The following is a 12091-nucleotide window of genomic DNA, read 5'->3' on the forward strand; positions in this document are numbered from 1 at the left end:
GAAAATAACTATAAATAATATATCAAGTAGTGGAGAACACGAACAACTGGGAGAAGATGATGGAAATCAAGAAGGACCTCTAGTGAGAGTGGTTCTTCAGTAGTATACTAAGCCTGTACAAAGATGGAGGAGCAAAAGATGGAAGTGCTAGTAGATAGCTGACCATGATAAAGAAGGAATGAAGTAATATGAGATTAGACTGGGAAAGGAAGGAGTCAGGTTATCGAGGGTCTCTAAATGACAAACATAGTAGCTCATAATTGATCTGAGAAGTAATTGGGAGTAATAAAGTCACAGTCATGTTTTAGAATTATCAATTTGTCAGTTATGTGGAAGATAAATTGATGAAGAAAGAGACTGAAAGTAGGAAGATCGATTAAGAAGTTGTAAGTGTCCAGGTAAGAGATCCTGAAAAAGCTATGCAACTGGTGAGAAAAGAATAAAAAACTATTCTGTAGGTAGAAAGAAGTGAAGGTTTAGTAAATTATTCTGCCAGAATGGTGTTCCACACCCCTCTTACTCTAATGAATGTTGTAACAAGGTCTCTACATCCTAAAGCCTTTAACACATGAGAATCGCTATTTCATTTACAAAATCAATCATAGGGATTAAACTGGGTGTCTGAACAATTCTGTAATGTCAGTACTATATCAATTCAGTGAGTATACTAAGTAAAATCTGAATCAAAGAATGTGAGCCACATAGGAATGTCTAAGGCTTATGAAAAAGAATCACTCATGCCCTAAGGGGCTTAGATAAAACAGCAAGTCAATGAAGAAATAAAAATTTCAATAGAAGTTACCCTGGTTGCAGAGAAGTTTGGTCCAAGTGCCTGAAATAGAATTGCTTGGAAGTTAGGGTGGGGGTTGAAGTCTTTGCCTCATCTTCCTGTTGCAATGAAGAGAGCACTGTCTGGATTGAGGAAGTTTCATGTTCCTGGATTCAAATCCAGCATCATACACTTACTAGTCGTATGAGTCTGGGCAAGTCATTGAATCCCATATACTTCAGTTTCCTCATTTGTAAAATGAAATGGAGAAGGAAATGGAAGACCGCTCTAGTATCTTTGCTAAGAAAATCCCAGATGGCCTCACAAAGAGTCAACATAACTTAAAATGACTGGGTAACAATAAATGCAAAGATACTGTACTGGTTTACTTTTTCATTCTTCAGATCATTTTATGGATGAGAAAATGGAGTCAAAAAGGGATTCATGATCTGTCCAGGATCACACATCTAATGAGCATCTAAGGCTAGTTGTATTCAAGTTTTCTTGACTCTAGGCCCAGCTATCTATTCATTGTGCTATCTAGCTGCTCAAAATAGAAGGATAGTCTTGCAAATAGAAATAAGGACTTTTGGAGGAAAGATCAGTTTTGAGGAACTATACAACACAATTTGCAAAATTGTTTTTTGTTTCGCAAAATTGTTTTTCTGAAATTATTCTTCACTTTCTAAGCCTGAAGAACACAGATATCCCTGTTCCTGTTGTCATAATTGATCCTTAACCCAATGACCACCATGCTTGAGTCCATCTCTATGCATTCTGACTAAGCTGGTGTCCAGATTGGCAATTCTTACTGGGAGCTGTACTTCCTGGAGCATGGTACCCAGTTTGATAGATATGCCAAGTGACAAGACCATTAAGGAAAGAGATGACTCCTTTAACACCTTCTTCAGTGAAACAGGAGCTGGCAAATGAATTCACAAAGCACGTTTTGTAGATCTGGAACCAATTGTCATTGATGAAGTTTATAATAGAACCTAGTCATTTCTTCCATCCTAAACAACTAATCACTGATGCCAGTAGCTGTTGAGTTTCTTTCTGGACTTGCTTAAACTTTCCCCAGGCAAATGTTGAAGGGATGGGAGACAAGAGAGACAAGAAAGACAATTTCTCCTTGTACACCAAGATCTCCAAGTACTCCAAAAAGATCTCCATTTATATATATGAAAATATCATCCCCAGTCCTTGGTCCACTCCCATTCCTGTAGCACTTAGTAAGATAATACTCTGGTGCTCAAAGATACCAGGTGATGAAGAGTTACAGTACTCTACTGCACAAGAGTCCCTAACAAGTAACCATACACTATTGACAAAAAAATACTGAGTTAATTCTAGATAGGATGCAGGAAGCTAGCATAAGTTTTCAAGGTTTCTTGGTTTTCCATAGTTTTGGTGGTGGGACTAGCTCTGGTTTTACCTCTCAGCTGGTGGAATGTCTGCCTATTGGTTATGAGAAATTCAATCTGGAGTTCTTCATTAACCCAGCCCCACAGATTTCCTTAGTTGTAGTTGAGCCCCACAATTCCATTCTGTTCATTTATACCACCCTGGAGTACTCTGATTGGACCTTCCTGATAGATAATGAGGTTTTCTATGATATCTGTCGAAGAAAATCTGATATCGAATGCCCAATCTACAGTAATCAGAATTTCCTAATTGGCCAAATTGTGTCCTCTATCACTACCTTTCTCTGATTGATGCTGATCTGACAGAATTCCAGAACAATGTAGTACTCTATTCCCATATCCATTTCTATCTGGTCACAAATGCCCAAATAATCTCTTCTGAGGAAAGCCTACCACGAGAAGCTTTCTATAGTAGAAATTACTAATGCTTGCTTTGAGATGGCAAAATGTGACATTGCCACAGTAAATTCATTCTGCCTACTCATTGTAATGTGGTACCCAAAGATATCAATGATGATACCACTACCATGAAGACAAAGCATTGTGTCTAGTTTGTGAATTGATACCCAGTTGGCTTCAACTTGGCATCAATTACCAGTATCTCACTGTGGTATGTGGTGGTGACCTGGGTTATGTAAGGGGAGCTAAGAACATGTTAGGCAACACCATAGCCAATGATAAGGCCTGGACTTGTCTTAACTACAAATTTGATCTGATGTATACCAAATGTGTCACTGTTCATTGTATATGGGGGATGGCATGTAGGAAGGAGAAATCTCTGAGACTTTGGAAGATATAGCTGCTCTGGAGAAGGAGGAGGAAAAACTGCCCTGAGGAAATTGGTGTGGATTCTATTAAAGGAGATGGTGAGGAATAAGGAGAAGAGTATTAGTCATTCCTTTCATATAACTCTGCAGCATGTTGCATACAAAAGTCATCAGCTTATACAGGCTTAACTTATATATGACTTAATTGACTGTTTAGAAGCTATCATGATAGAAAAAAGACAGCATTAACAGTACAACTAGTGATTTGGTTAGTTTGTCTATATTAACACAACTATGTCTGTGTAAAAAAACCCAATCTATCATATATGTGAAATTAAAGGCTTTAAGAAAAATACAAAAAGCCCTCTAAAACTTCTAAATTCTTAATTAGATAGGTCATCTGGATAAGAGCTTAAGTTCTAAAGTGAGTGAGGTATTCAAAGCACAAACCCAGTATCCAAGTCTTGAAGTGAGTGACTGCAATGCTTTAAACTAGATAATGGAAGTGAAGACGTTTACTTAGACTTATTGACTTTATTATAGAGTGAAAAAATAATTATTTTTGATGACATTGCTTAAAATTATTTCAAAACATAATTAATGCACAATTGATGTGTTTGAAATATATTAATTTAAAAGATTTATCTTAAGAGTTAATTCATCTGTTTGGTTACTTATGCAGATGAGTAAGAAATTTTTATTCCAAACATAATTTTAAATTATTCTTTAGGTCACACTGCCTAAGTATGGAAATGATGTCTTAGAGATTCTATATAATTTTAACCTGCTCAAATAAATCTTTCCACCTGAAAAAGTCCCTTTCTGCAATCATCTATATCCTAAACATTCTTTAAGATTAATTCTAGTATGAGGGACTTCTTTGTCAGTGTATTGAAGACTTGGTCTTCTCAGGAGAATATTGTTAAATGCATTAAAGAAAAAAATATTTAGAATTACAAGGGAAACCCCATATATTTAAATACAGCATTTATTTTTTTTAATTCAAAAAACCCAGGATAAAAACCATTTTAGAATCTTAAGTCTATCAAGAAATCTGCTCTAGGCATCTCTTCCATCTATAAGTTTCTGGTCCTTATTAAATCTAAATATTTATCTGAAATTTTATTACATACTCCCTGAAAACATCTCATAATAGATTGTTTGAATTGTTGCTTGCTTCTAGTGTTTTCATTTAACACTTCCCTTTTGGATGCTTTGTCTTCTTAACTAGATTGTAAACTGCTTAAGATGAGAATTGTGCTGAGCATAATGGAACATAATTTAGATGGCATAGTTAAATAAACCTTGCCTTTGATATTGGAGGATATAGATTTGAATTATATACCTATCACTCATGTTATACTATCAATTCAAACAACAAATATTATTAAATAGCTTTAATTTTGCCAGGTGCTCTTGTAGGTACTGAGGTTACAAATGCCAAGAATAAAATAATCCCTATTCTAAAGCTATGTTCTAAATTATTTATTATTTGCTTTGGTTTATTAAGATTAGAAAAGCACTTTACAAATATTATATTACTCTCAAGATAATCCTATAAGGGGGGGTGCTATTATTATTCCTATTTCACAATTTAGGAAACTGAGAATAATTTATTACATGACTTCACACAGACAGTTTGTTTTTAATCTTCCCACAGCCCTTTGAGACATATGATATTTTTACCTCATTTTACAAAAGAGAAAACTGAAACAAAGTGAGTTAAATTATTTTTCCTGGATTCTCATAGGTGGTCAATGTTTGAGACAGGATTTGAGCTTGAAATTATGATTCTCTGATTCTAAGACCAGCATTCCTTCCATTGTGCCTCCTAAACAGGCCAGGTACCAGATAGATAAGACTTTTTGTTCTAGCAAAATGTGAGAAATGTGATATACTCAAACTTCTTTAAGGGAAAAAAAAGACTGAAAGTACTAAAGATTATTTAGATATCATAATTCAAATGACTTTGTATTCATCTTAATGTATAAATTGTTTAGTACAAAATGAAATAGGGCATCATAACATTCTTTATTCTGGAACTCAGGATTAATTCAGTAAAACTTAGAAAATAAATAGTAGAATTTCCAATTCCAAGGAAACCTTAGTAATATTACAGCTGCTGATATAAGTCTTGGATACACATGAATATAAATTTAGATTTTTCATTTTTTCCCTAAAATAGCCATTCATAAGTTTGGGCAACATATGATCTTGGATGTTGACATTTTCATAAGAGTTGTTCCCCAAATTGAATAACTTTAATAGAGATAACATGTCCTTAAATCAATCCATTAAAAGAATAGATTGTTCATATTAGATAAAATGTCACAACACAATTATCTCTTAAGATGTGAGATGACATGATGTCCACCAAGGCTTTTCTTCTTAGTGTCCATTGTGCTGTTGAAAATCTAGATATGAATCGTGTAAAATCATGATCTCAAAAGACTAACATTTTCAGGTGACCCAAAAGGTCAAGGAAAAGGTCCCTCTGGGATCTAAATCAGTATAGTTTACTACCCTGATGATTTGCAAAGAAAAAATAATGTAAAAAGGCTTCAAGAATATATAAGGTGGCAGCTAGGTGGTGCAGTGGATAGAGCACTGGCCCTGGAGTCAGGAGTACCTGAGTTCAAATTTGACCTCAGACACTTAATAATTACCTAGCTGTGTGGCCTTGGGCAAGCCACTTAACCCTATTGCCTTGCAAAAACCTTAAAAAAAAAAAGAAAAGAAAAGAAAGAATACATAAGGAAAGAAAATGAGGTTGACCAACAATCTAATTAGAATTAGGTACTGGATAATGAGAGAGAAAAAAATTGACTGAATCCCTTAAAAAACACAGAGGAATGCCTCTGTAGATGGTAGAATTTCTCGGTAAAATATGAAGTGATAAATGCCTCAAAGAGTAAAAAGGCTAGCATGGATTGCAATTTGTGCTAGTAGGAGTATGGTCTTGAAAAACCATAGAAAATAAGTATTTGTCAATGGATATATATATATATATATACATATATATATATATATATATATATTTATACACACACATTTAAGTATATGTATGCATGAAAATGAACATATGTGTATGTGCATTCCTTGTGTCTACATATTCACACAAATATGTGTGGTATTTATATATATATATAAAGAGAAAGATACAGAGCCAGAGAGAAGCAGAGAGAGCCAGAGAGCCAGAGCCAGAGAGAGAGAGAGAGAGAGAGAGAGAGTGATTTTACTCAGTGGATAAGACACTTAAATCTGGCCTTAGACCCTAACTAGCTATGTGACCCTGAAAAAGTTATTTAACCTCTGTTTGTCCTGATCTACCAGGTAAGAAAATGGCAAACTATGCTGATATTTTCTGCCAAGAAAATGCCATATGGGATCACAAAGTGTTGGATATGACTGAATGACTGAACAAGTATTTGAGTAAAAAAGTAATCCTTTGGGGGGACAAATGATTTTTTAACTGTTAAGAATACTTGTTTCAGTCAATTATCTAACTTTATCTTTATGTTGGCTAAAAATATTTGCTTTCTAATATTTTCAAATGTATATTGGACAACATAAAAATTTACCAAATCCAAATGTCCATTGGTCTTTCTTTGATGCTATTAAAGCAGTCAAACATAAACATATTAATATTATTTTTAAGTTTATAAAACTGAATAGAATATTTAAAGAAAAGATCTATGAAATAGCTTCCTTCCTGTTTGCATTGTTTTAGTAAATATATAGATATTAGCCACAGAGTGGTGCTAGGTTAACAAACCTTTCGATCTAAATTCAATTTTTTACTGAAGGACAAACTCTCGGTGAGAAAAGCAGTTCTACCGACAAATTTAGCTTAAGTTGTATTTCTTATGTGTAAAAAAGATTCTATAAAAAAAAATTTTAAATAAGGAAACAAAGAAAAAATTCTCTTTGAATGTTGAGTGATAAACTAGCTTAACTTGAATTGCTATGATTTAACTGCCGCCTTTAGTTAAAAAAATATAAAACATTTATATTGATTTCTATATAGCATTTTGTCTTAATGTCTTTGAAAAATTATTATTTTTTCACATTATTTTCACATTATTATTTTTCACATTCATGCTTTCATATAGGAAATATTTGTATAAATTGCTTATTTAATTTCTAGCAGGTTAAATTTGTATTTGCAATAAAAATTATTTATTTCTGATATGAGAAAATGCCCCACCTAAGGGAATTGTGGGAAGTAAATGCTGACTCCATCATGTGACTCAATTGTGGCTCTTAGTTCCCTTTCTATTCAATTATGAGTCTAGTTCAATTTTTGTCTTGTGTGAAAACTTTTTTTCAACTACTTGAATTGTGAGAAAAATGTATTATTTTGTTTAACAACTGAACTACCTCTACATGTTGCTTAAAGACTTTTAGTTAAGGAACTAAATTATGTTGACCAGAAATATAGACAGATCTGAAGACCTACACAAGGAGTTTTCTCACAGTTATACAGCTCAAAAACCCATGTATTTTATCTGAAAACTGACCCCATACTGGTCAATCTGCTATTGTTTCCATGTTACTTTGAATATTGGCATTTGAGGGGAAGTAGAAGATCTCTTTTTCTGATTTCAGGGACTTGTACCTATTCAGTCTCCTCCAAACTAAAAAAGTCCCTAATCTTTTCTCCAACTAGAACATCAAATTACCTATTTTTGTGCCCTAATTGTTTTATTTTAATTAATTACATTTATTTGATTAGTTGCTTTTAATGCATATATAGTTTCCCTCTGTATTTGGAGTCCAGTACCAAACCTGAGGAGACCTGTTCCCAAATTTAAACTAAAACCTTTGTTTTCTCAGTCATTTTAGATTCACACCTCTAAATCCTTTTCAAAGGTAGGTCCACACATATAGTATACAACATATTTTTCAGACTTTTTCAATTTAATAAATTATTTTACTTTTTTTTCTTCATCCTCTTTTTCTTTTTTCCCTAAAAAAACATGATTTATTATATGGGTTGTCAGATGTGAATAAGGAAATATGCTGAGAGAAATTGTGATAATGATAAAAATGAAAGATATTAATGTAAAAAAAGAATATATATTTCTTTTTTTATTAAGAACATTTTCTTCATTTTTGAACTTTCTGTCAAAATAGTCACCTTGGAGTCAGGAGTACCTAGGTTCAAATCTGGTCTCAGACACTTAATAATTACCTAGCTGTGTGGCCTTGGGCAAGCCACTTAACCCCATTTGCCTTGCAAAAAACCTAAAAAAAAAAAAAAAAGGAGGCAGGCTGATCAATTCCACCATGTCTACTACAATATCATTGGGACAACCAATAGTAAGTTTTTCCTCCCCAGAATGATTAAAAAAAAGGTAGACAAAAGAAGCCCATTAGTAAAAGGAAAAATAACCCCCTAGGTAAAGGAAGCACAAGTCTGAATAGAGATGGCACATGTCTAGCTTATAAAGACTTTGTGTACATAAATAAAGGACTCCCCTGGTAAAGATCTATAAAAGTCAGAGTTAGTTTAGAAGTCCCACAGAATGACAGTAACCAACAACTGGAACAGTGATAGTTAGCGTGGTACTACAGAGTTGTACCTGGGACAGTCCAAGAATAATAATACAAGGTGCTCAGGGCAATACAAAGCATGGCTGATCAAACTATGCAAAAATATATCAGAAGACTAGACCCTAGCCATGCCACCAAGCTAGAACTTAGAACTAAAGTTGAAAGTGATAAGTAAGTCAAATAAAATACCTACCACTATTAAAATATGCATGTAAATATATCTATATATAAAATATATATATATATATGCCTACACACATATCTATATATGTGCATAGTATACATATATATATACACATAGATAGATAGATAGATAGATAGATAGATATGTGTTGCCAATCTATTGCTATAACATCTAGAAAAAAAAATGCAAAGGAGATAATGGATTTTCAAAAAAACCAAATGAATATAGAGAAATCAAGGAAAATATTTTCAAATTATTAAAAAGTATGAGAGATGTCATTTAGAAAGAAAATGGGAAGCTTAGAAGAAAAAAGTCATATACTTCATTCAAATCCCAAGAGAAAAAATACCTGAAAACAAGAACAAAGATAAATTAATGACTCTAAGAACAAAATGAAAAAATAAAACAGAAGAAAATGTCATATATCTGATTTCAAAAACAATCAGAATAGAAAACAAGCCAAAGAAGTATAATTTTGAAATCCTGAAAGCCATATTTTTTTAAAAGTCTGGGCATTATATTTCTTTTTTTAAAAAAATGATTTATTTAAGGCAATGGGGTAAGTGACTTGCCCAAGGCCACATAGCTAGGCAATTATTAAGAGTGAGGTTGGATTTGAATTCAGGTCTTCCTGACTACAGGGCCAGTGCTCTGTCCACTGTGCCACTCTAGCCATTATATTTCAAGAAATTATAAATGAAACTGATTAGAAGAAAAACATGGCAAAGTAAAGATAGACTATATTGATGACTTCCTGAAAGAAATGCCCAAAGGAAGTCTCAAGAATTTCATAATCAAAATTCTGAAATTCCCAATGCACAAGGAAAAAGAAGGAAAAAATAGGAGCGGCTAGGTGGCGCAGTGGATAGAGCACCGGCCCTGAAGTCAGGAGTCCCTGAGTTCAAATCCGGCCTCAGACACTTAATCATTACCTAGCTGTGTGGCCTTAGGCAAGCCACTTAACCCCATTTGCCTTGCAAAATACTAAAAAAAAAAAAAAAAAAAAAGGAAAAAATATTATAAGCAACTTGAAAAAAAGTAGTTCAAGTATGAAAGAAGAAAAATGAGCATCTATAAAAACTGGAAATTTTTATAAAATGAAAGGAGAGCTTGAAATAAAGCATTCCAGAAAGCAAAATGTATAATCCAAAAATAACTTACTGCAGCTATGAGTATAATCCTATGGGGAAATGGACTTTTAAAGGAACAGGTAACTTTCAATAATTTCTAATCAAAAGACAAGAACTGAGTTGGAATTTTGAAATTCAACAGAAGAATAGAGAGAAACCTAAAAAGGCAAATTCATTTGCACAATTGGAAGGAATTATACGTTACTATATTGCAATCATTCTAATGGAGAAGAAACAAGTGTCCCTTTATAAAATAAAGCATAATGGATAAAATTGATAAGGGGAAAATCTATGGAATAGATTGATTCAGTTCTAAGGGTTTAAAGAGAGAAAGAAGATATTGGCTAAAATGAAGAAACAGAATAGCATGCAAAAAAAGAATCTAGTGTTGTTTACTATATCTCATGAATGGAATGAATGAGCAGAATTGGAGTTATTCATCTTTTGTTTTTAAGAAGACCAAGGACATCATGAGAGTGATGACTTATGGTAAATTGGATTTAAGTGAGATAGAGTTGTACAAAGTGATCAACTTCATTCCTGTCAAAATCCAGTGGCAAGACAAAAATCAAGACTGATGATTACCCAAGATATAGTATAGTCTGACCATGGCAACTTCAATGTCTAATCAAGCCACATAGCACCAGACACAGCCACATTTATGACTGTTGCAACAAATTGTTCTCATTCATCTATTCTGTGGGTAGTCTTCACATGCTTGGGGTAGACATAACCATAATTCAAAAATAGGTTTAAGGCCTGTTAGCTTCAACCTGTTTTAGTTTGTTTATCTAGATGATTTTACTTGATGGTTTACTGTCTAGATGATGACTACTGCATATGTTACCACTTCTTGGAGTCACAGGTGAGAATTGGTTGAGAAGTAGACACCAAAGTTAGGTGAGCAAGACTGAAAGGGGCTCACTCATCAAGTCATCACACCAGCAGTGCTAGTGTTCTCTAAAAAAATGAGAAGAATATACAAACATTGAAGAAGTAAAGGGAAAAGCAGCCAGAGGATGAACCTAACTTGGATCAGACAAAAGAGGATTAAACAAGCACATTAATAAAGAGATACACGAAACTGAATAGGACTGAAAAAAAAAGTATGTGGAGAACAGTTAGCAATGAGTTTAGTACCAGGAGGAAATGGTGGTAACAAACTACACTTTCTTATCACAAAATAGGAATGAAAAGGAAAAAAGACAAAAAGAAAAGAACTAGAATCTAAGGGGTACCTGATTCTTTCTTAGACAATGGAGAATGGTTGAATATATAGTGGTATACAAATGTAATTGAAAGATATTGTACCATAAAAATGAATAAAGATGATTTTAGATAATTTGAAATAGTATGAGTTGATATAGATTAAAAGGAGAAGTATTAAGAAAACAGTTTATTAAGAAGCCAGCATTGTAAATAAAAGAAATTTTTAAAGAAAATTTTGATGATTTTAATGAACTGTAAATTTTCAGGGTACATTATTATAAGGCATATTAAATGCCTTCTGAGATAAGTGATAGAAACCAGGTACAGAGACTATATATTTTTAGACACAGCCACTATGAGAATTCATTTTGCTCAGCTACAGTTGATTTTTTTGACAATTTTTATCATTTTAACATTTTAATTACTTGGGGAAAGTTAGGGTTAGCAATAGTGGTGCCAATAAGAAGATGATCATTGAAAGTTTTTTTTCAAATTCACAGAAAAAAGTATAATAAACAGAAACAAAAAATGCAGTAAAACTAAAAGTCTTTTCAATTAAAAGTAATATATAGCATTTATTAATTTTAGAAAAAAAGTGAAGCGAGGGGAAGCAAGAGGAAGCAAGGGGTATGAAATAAAGATTGAATCGCCTTTATTTATTTTCTGCTGTATGTATAGAAATGTTTTTTTCACATTTGAGTATAGAATGAAAACTTTTCAAAGACTAAATTCTGTATTTTCTCAATAGGTCATGATTTCTAAATATGATATAATATTCTTTAGGACACAATGCTTTATCTGAAAATTAGGTTATAAATTTAGCAGCATTTATTACTTTTTAAAATGCCTAAAGATGTCAATTAGGAGAATTTGAGAACTTCAATGACTTTAGAGGTAGCAAAATATTTTCATTTTGCATATGACTTTTAGCCTATATGAATCTATTGAATATTTTATCACCTGAGTTAGTCTTTTAGTTTCATGAAACCATATCAGAAAGTCAACACTTTAAAATAAACGTAGCACATTCCATTCAACTTTACTGGGAAGAA

At 32.9% G+C, this 12091-nt stretch overlaps 1 protein-coding gene and 1 pseudogene across 1 annotated transcript in view; one reads left to right on the forward strand and one right to left on the reverse strand.

Moving 5' to 3' along the window:
• Nucleotides 1-12091, reverse strand: part of CDH12 (cadherin 12) — a 597774-nt gene that overhangs the window by 66617 nt on the left and 519066 nt on the right. The gene's annotated exons all lie outside the window — the stretch shown is intronic.
• On the forward strand, nt 1522-3085 carry LOC141501433 (tubulin alpha-1A chain-like; annotated as a pseudogene).

This window comes from Macrotis lagotis, chromosome X (genome assembly GCF_037893015.1).
Source record: "Macrotis lagotis isolate mMagLag1 chromosome X, bilby.v1.9.chrom.fasta, whole genome shotgun sequence".
Taxonomy (NCBI): Eukaryota; Metazoa; Chordata; class Mammalia; order Peramelemorphia; family Peramelidae; genus Macrotis; species Macrotis lagotis.